The 7,933-nt window shown below is 35.7% G+C and overlaps 1 pseudogene; it reads right to left on the bottom strand.

Annotated features, from left to right (window-relative positions):
• Positions 1 to 426: 426 nt before the first annotated feature.
• LOC132168147 (UPF0481 protein At3g47200-like) lies at positions 427 to 3,797 on the bottom strand (annotated as a pseudogene).
• Positions 3,798 to 7,933: the final 4,136 nt, after the last annotated feature.

The following is a 7,933-nucleotide window of genomic DNA, read 5'->3' on the forward strand; positions in this document are numbered from 1 at the left end:
GGATGAGGTACGTTAGTGAATCCCGCTTCTATGCATCTCTCCTGTTTATTTCTGTCAGTGTCATTTCTCTCTTTTTGACTTTTAATTCTGTAGAAAAATAAATAATAATAAATTACCCTAATGGTACCTTTTCTAATTAGCTGTTGACCAATATGACAAAGTTTCCCAATAATTAGTTGCCTTCACTTTTTGGAGAAAGTAACACGCTCAAGGAAGACGACAAATAAAGCTGTTTTGTCTTATGAAAGATGAGAATCGATCTTACGTTATTATTTCCATGCCCGATGTAAAATTACAGACGATAAAACTTTCTTATTTATGAACAGTGAAAATACATGCACTCCATAGATGCAAGAACAAACGTTTGACCAATCTTCGAAAATTTAAAAAAAGTAGCAGAAACCAACTCAAAAAGCAAATCCAACTTCAATTACCAAAGCGAGAGAAGTTGTTGGGCATTTTCATGAAATGCCTGAGGAAGATATTCCAGAAAGTTAATAATCGGAAGATAATCCCAACAATCGTTGCAGTGCCTCTCCAAATGTCTCAGAAATATGTTGTCGTCAAGGTCGCCATATTCCGATTCCAGAAGTTGTCGTAGTGCTCATTAAGCGTTTGGTAGCATGAATCTTCAGCTACAATATGAATGTCTCAAAAAGATATTCCAGAAAGTTCATGGTAGCATGAATCTTCAGCTACAATATGATGGCCAAGTTTGTTAACAAGTCTCGCCAGTGCCTCATCGCTGCCGAGCTGATTAACAATAACTTTTTTCTCAACCAGCAAATTCACAGCTTTTTCAGTGTTGATAAGACAATCCAACAATAGAATGTAATTGCAGATGTATGCTTCTGTTGGATAATGACACTGCTCCAAGGCCATGATGTTTCGGAAAACACAATTGGTTTCGTGATCTACTACAAATTCAGGGAGATCCAAGAAAGGTTGCATGTGCTCCAAGAAGAATATGCATTTCAAGCATGGTAGGCAATTCAAGAGCCATGAGCAATTTAGGTAGGGACAGTGCTCCAAGCATTTACTTGTAAGAATATAAATTAAATAATTAAATAAATTATTATTATTATTTTTAAGTTAAAGTTTTGACATAAGTTATGATTTAACATGGTATTAAAGCTAAAAAGTTATGAGTTCAAACAACTTTGTCTATATTGGTTCACATCGCACCAGAGAAGGAAGAGCCATCCACGTGAGTAAAGGGTACTATTGCACCTTAACAATCTCCTTCAACATAAGGTTTTTACAAATTGAATTCATGACCCTAGCTTTGATTTCATTTGTTAGATCAAGTATTTAACTATCTCATTTGAAAATCAATTGATGTCTAGTGAAAGAAGCCAAAATCTTAATTTTAGGGTATTCAAAATTGCACTCGCAAAGCATGTTTCAACAGCCGTCCACGTGAACAAAGAGGCATTGTTATATCTCAACACATGTGTTAGGCCTCACTAATTAAGAGGGAGTAACATTACCCTTTTGGAATTGTATGTCAAGTAGGTGTCTTTTTTTAACTTCTTTGAACTTCACCCCAGCCTTGTCAAGCTTTGTGGCACTGCATAGTCGATCAATGGCCTTCCTATCTTTATCCTCCAGGTGTGATGGATAGAAAAAATATCTCAGCAAATCTGTGAAATGTTTAATTACTTTCCCATTTACGATCCTGGAATCTGGCTGCCGGTCATTTTTAAAAAAGTACTTGCGGCAAAGCTTAAGAAAGGGAGAATCCGTGTGCTCTTCTTTGGGTTTCTTCATTTGGTGGCCTTCTTTGCAACTGGAAGAGCCATGGCAGAAGGGATTATATAAATCCTCGAGAATAAAATAAGGAAGCTGATTCTCAAGAAGAAGCAAGCCATGCTGTATACCATCCCTCAGCCATGGTTTGCTTAATATATAATCTTCATTTTCTTTCCTTTCGTCTTCTTTCTTTCCTTTTGTCTTCTTTCTTTTCCATTACTTTCTTTTCCTTTTCTTTCTTTTCCAAGAAGTCAGAAATCCTCAAGAAGAGCTCAATTATAAATATGCCATCCAATAGAATCATGTTTACAAACTCTTTACTGCTGAGTGTTGAGGTCTCTGCATAACAATGGCGGATTTCTATTTCTTATTTTTCAATGATGCTTGCAAGATCCTCCTGGCTCTTGCCGCTCTTCCCGGTCCTAAAACGGAACTCCCTCAAATATCTCACTTTCTGCATTTCCATTTCCCTGAATTCTTGCCTGCAGTAATTATGAAGAGGGCCAGTTGAGATTAACTTAGAAGTATAGGCTTCTTGGTTTACCTTGCGAAGTTTCTTTGGAACCCTGTAGATGCAGTACTACGGCCATGCGGGAGGCTCAAGAACAAATGGGATGTCAATCACCAACTCTTTGCATTTAGAACCCTTTAATTTTTCTGAACATGAGTTGCATCTTGGTAAGCCATCTTCTTTCTCCCTCAGGTACCTTTTTCTAGTGACAGATTCAGCAATAAAAAGTCAAGACTTGTTAAAGTGTTAATTAAATAATTAAATTTATTATTTTTATTGATTAAATATATGAAATAAGTATTGTGAATGCAAAATAAGATATATACGAAATAAATTCTAATATATAAAATATTTTCTAAACATTCTGACACAAACAATTAACCATCACTATCCATAGAATAGAATCAAAATCTACAAAGCTTTTTTTTTTTTTTTTCTGACCACCAAGTAATTTCAATAGCACACACAATTCGCAACGGTTTCCAATTTTGATATATCCATGGTGAAGATCAAGCCTAGTGTTATAGTAGCTAGCCTGAGTCCTCTATTATTATTTTAAAATGTTATATATAACCTTGTGAGATTTGTGTCTCACATTAAAAAAAATATATATAGAATATGAGTGGTTAATATATTTCAATTGATCCAAGCCCATTAGCTTAAGCTTTTGGATCAAAAGTAATATCCTAATATGCATATTAATTTACTCTTTATTGGTCTTTCTCTCCGTTATAAAAAAAAAAAAGAAAACATAAAAATCATGCAATTAGTCTTCTAGTGCCGATTAAAGGTCATATTTTTCTCCTTTATTTTGGTATAAATCCACTACAATATAAAGAAGGCCACCATGAATATCCCATATAAAGAGCTTTACTGAAAACTACTGTTTCCCATACATTGTGTAAAAGATTGTTGAAAAATTAAGGTTCTATTTGTTTCGTCATAAAATGAGGAAAATGTTTTACATATTTTCGAGTGTTTGACATGACGTAAAATAATAACCAACGGAAAATATTTTTCCTTTAACCGAAAATTCTTCTTTAATTTTAGGAAAAACCGTAAACCATTTTTCGACTTTAAATATCTCATTATAGAATCGACAGACCATGCCAACACCCCCCCAAGACCCCGCAAGGACTTTACTGGAACCCGCTCGAGACTTGACTGAGACCCACCGAGACCCGCCAAGGACTTCATCGGGACTTGTCCAAGACCCGCTCGGGACCCCGCCTGCACCTGATCAGACATGCCCAGACACCCGAGTGACTAGACCTACCCGGGACTTGACCGGGACCAGCCTAGAACTTACACAGGACTTAACCGGGACTCGCCCGGGGCCTTGCCGGGACCTGATCGAGACCCGCCCAAGACCCAACCGGACTTTCCTGAGACCCCACCAAGAGCTAACCGGGACCCGCCGAGACTCACTCAGGACTCACCTGGGACCTCACCGGCACCTAATCCGGACCCACTCGGAACCCGACGGACCTGCCTGAGACCGCTCCGAGACCTGATCAAGACCCGCTTGGGGCATGCTCGAGACCCACCCAGGACTCACCCGACACTTGACTGGGACTCACCTGGGACCTAATCGGGACCCGCTCGGGACTTGATCGGACCTGCTTGGGACCCGACCTGACCTACTTGGCACCCCTCCGAGACTTGACCAGGACCCGCTCGGGACATGCCAAATCCCTTTTTTACCCACGCCAAATTCCTTCAACTTTTATGTTTGTTTAATCGGAAATGGACATTTTTGTCTCTTATGCTTAATTATCTTTTAACTTTTTACTTCTTCACCAAATTCTTTAAAATAACTCATAATATCATTACATGACAACACATGATCTGATAGGACTAACGTTAGTTTTCACACTAATTTTTCACAATTATTTTATGTTTGATAAAGTAAAGTGTTTTAAGTGATTTTTTTTTTTTTTTTTAATACATGACATGAAAAACTATTTAAAGTATGTTATGACAGTCGCTATAAAATAAGTACGAATAATAGGTTTAATCAATTAAATAGTTTATCACCCTCCACGGCCCCTCTCTATGTTTTGGTACTTTTTTTTTTAGGTAAAATATATGTCAAGCTCTGCAATGTATAGTAGAGGAATGCAAGAAGAAGAAAGAAGGAGCTAACTAGAGGTACAAGATGAAATCAAGAGAGATAGGTTGAGTGAAGATGAGAAACAAAGTTCTTATTCTCTGTATGATCAACCTTACTTACAATGAAGGATCAAACCTCTTTATATACTTGGCTACATAACGAAACTAATAACTAAACTAACTAATCTTCAACTGCACAAGAAACAGAAATAACCAAGTAAACTGAAAACGTTACAAAAGAGTAGTTAGTTCTATATATACATTTGTGCAGCCAACTCTCAACTGAGTTGTCTGATACCCCTCAAGATGGAAGATAAAGATCTTTGACAAACACCTTGGATAGCAAGTGAGTAAAGTCTTTAAAGCCAAGTCCCTTGATAAAAATTCCTGCCAACTGATGTTGGGAGGGAACATGTAATGTTTTGATAAGGCCGAGTTGAAACTTTTCTCTAATAAAATGACAATCAAATTCTATATGTTTAGTTCTCTCATGATAGACAAGGTTGGCTGCAATATGGAGAGCAGATTGACTATCACAAAATAGCAAGATAGCCTTTGGATGAGAAATATAAAAGTCTAGAGCAATGAAAATAACCGAATCAACTCACAACAAGTAGAAGCCATTGCTCTATATTCTGCTTCAGCATAAGACCGTGAAATTGTTTGTTGCTTCTTAGATTTCCAAGAAATCAGTGAATCACCAATGAATATACAACATCCAGTAACAGACCTTCGAATATCAACACACCCTGCCCAATCTGAATCTTAAAAAGCCTTCAACTGAAAATTTGATTTTGCAAAAAACAGAAGACCTTGAGCATGAGAATTTTTGTTGTGTACAGCCTTGTTTTCCTTTCTTGCATGACACTTGTTTGCTGTTTTCCTTTCCTGCATGACAGATTGTTTGACATTTCTTTCTTGCAAGGTCCGTATGATCTGATGATATTAAAGTGTTGATCAAATAATGATTAAATTTACATATTCTTATCAGCTTAAGTTAGAGAACATTGTTTGCCATCCTTGATTAAGGTATGATCTACGTGATCATCCACTTGATCGTTGGGTGATAGCTTAACAATATCAATGTGGATTCCTTTAGTGGCTCAAGCCCTACTAAAACCAATGTGATCTTCTATGATCAAGGTCTCATTTCTTACTACCAAGGGTTTTTTTTTTCCAAGCAGCTCACCCGACCACTTGATCAATCTGGTTCCTACTTCAAAACTGCCCTTCTTTCTGACAAACCTTTTCTTGGCTTATGAGCCAAGAACCCATTGGATTGAGCTAAATATATTTTAGCCCATTTCCATTTTTTTTTTCTTTTTATAATGTCACTTTTTGCCAATATATTGTTGTCGTTTGCACTTATTATGAGAAATAGACGGATTAGTCGGCCATTTTGTGTTGTTTCAACATCATTGCATGTGTTCCAACCAAATAGAATCATTGCATAAAAAAATTCGTTACACCAAAAGTTGTTATCTAAAAACAATTTTTTATTGTTCACAACTTTTAAGTAATTACACTATGCAGTCTCTGCATCAATGGAATTGAATTTAAATGAAGACATGAAAGTAGTGGCTAGCAACAGAAAAATTAGAACATTCCAAAACATAAATAATAACCAGGGCCAGGGGCTGTCTCTCAGAACCTTGCCTTGACGTTTCTCTTTATGTTGGCTGCCCAACCATGAATACTCACGTCACCGGCCACTAAACAGCAATATATAGACAAGCCATAAATCCAAAAAGTGAGACCATTTTTTCTTGTCGATAGTTTTCATATCCTCAAATATGTCAATGACCATTCTTAGAATATATTACGAGATGTCCCCAAGAGGTAGCTCAATCAGCTGGGATCACGCCTAATGAAGTGGAGGTCACTAGTTCGAAATCTCCTCCCCCCTTTTGTACGGACATGTAAAAAAAAAAAAAAAATTACGAGATTTGATTGTAATATGCTTTAATCAAATTTAATTGTGTTCAAATTTGATTTGATTTGATCTCACCTATTAATAAATATGGACATTTTATAAATAAATCAGATGACCAAATTAATAAATATTCTCTCCACCTCCCTATAAATATAGATCTTTTATATTGTAAATTATGCAACATGAGAAAATGATTTTTTTTTTTATTTAGATTTATTTAGGTTTTATTAATTATTGAGTGAGGCCATTAGTATTTTTAAGAGTTGTATTATTTTATAATTCAATAATGGGTTTGGCACAAAGTCGGTCAAATTAGGGTTGGATTTTTTGTCAGTGTCTATTTCAGTGAACTTTTGTACTCCCATGCATGGAGAGAGATTAAGATTAATGAAAAAAAAAAACATATGTTTTCTTTGAGGTGCGACTCTTCTCTTTTAGTGTTGAAACACTACTAAGGCTAATGAGACTCTAGTTCAACCCTTTCTTATCATTATTTAGTTGAGACTTTGAATTAACGTAAGTTTTATCTTTATTTGACCACATTGATCATGCATAAAACTTCCAAGGGTCAATAGGGCTATGAAGAATGGAAAAATGGTTCTAGAATCTCATCCTTAGCCCCTTAAATAGGGCAACCATTAACTCATATGTGGATAACAATTAATAACAGCATGGATAGTGGTTAATAATCACGTATGCGGTTACCTAAAAGTTATATTCGCGCACATAATGTAGATACGGATGCAGTTATATTTCCAATAACCCCATCTTCATCAGCATATACAACTCTAGTGAACATGGCCAATTTGGAAGCCTAATAACCATAGGTAAACAACTAAAGTAGTTAACTTTATTTATAGCCTAGCCAAAATAACACAATACAATGAAATTAGCTAAGAGGAGATGGATATGAGAACTAAAGAGAAAAAGGAATATGATTTATTGAATATCGAGACTCGTGAAGAAATGCTTAATGATAGGGTAGTATTATTTGAGTACCAACCTTTGTTTTGTTCGCATCTAATAAATGTCAAATGAGAGTTGTACGTGTATGAGAATCTTTTAATGATACAATTAAGAACACTGCTTGTCCTCGAGGAAGACAGCACTGTTAGTAGTTAGCACCATTTCTTTCGTAGGAACATTCATTGTTTTGGACCATTCACGTACATTTGTTTCACTCCACAAAAAAATGTGAACCAAAGTGATAAGATTAAGATTAAGATTAAGATTAAACATCACATCATGTATTGCTACCTCTTTTTGGATCTATTCACTCATGGAGGATTCCTTAATTATAAAGAGTTTTTTCAACACCAGCTTAAGCATCCTCATAAATGAGGCTCATCAATCTGAAGAACAAGGACTTCACCAATTGTTATGGCTATCTCGATTGAGATAAATTTGAACTCTTAAGAAATAATTCATATATGGGAGGTGAATTAGAAAGACAATATTAGAGATATCATGTTTAATTACTACTTATTTTAAAAAGTTAAGTTGATATCATGTTTAATTAATGATCTACGTGGCAACCGCGAAAGAATGATATTTGGATATGTCATAGGATATATAGTGCTAATACCAGAGCATAAAATACTAATTGTTGAAATAATGACTCCACA

The sequence above is a fragment of the Corylus avellana genome, chromosome 2 (assembly GCF_965113065.1).
Source record: "Corylus avellana chromosome 2, dhCorAvel1.hap1.2, whole genome shotgun sequence".
In the NCBI taxonomy this organism is placed as follows: domain Eukaryota; kingdom Viridiplantae; phylum Streptophyta; class Magnoliopsida; order Fagales; family Betulaceae; genus Corylus; species Corylus avellana.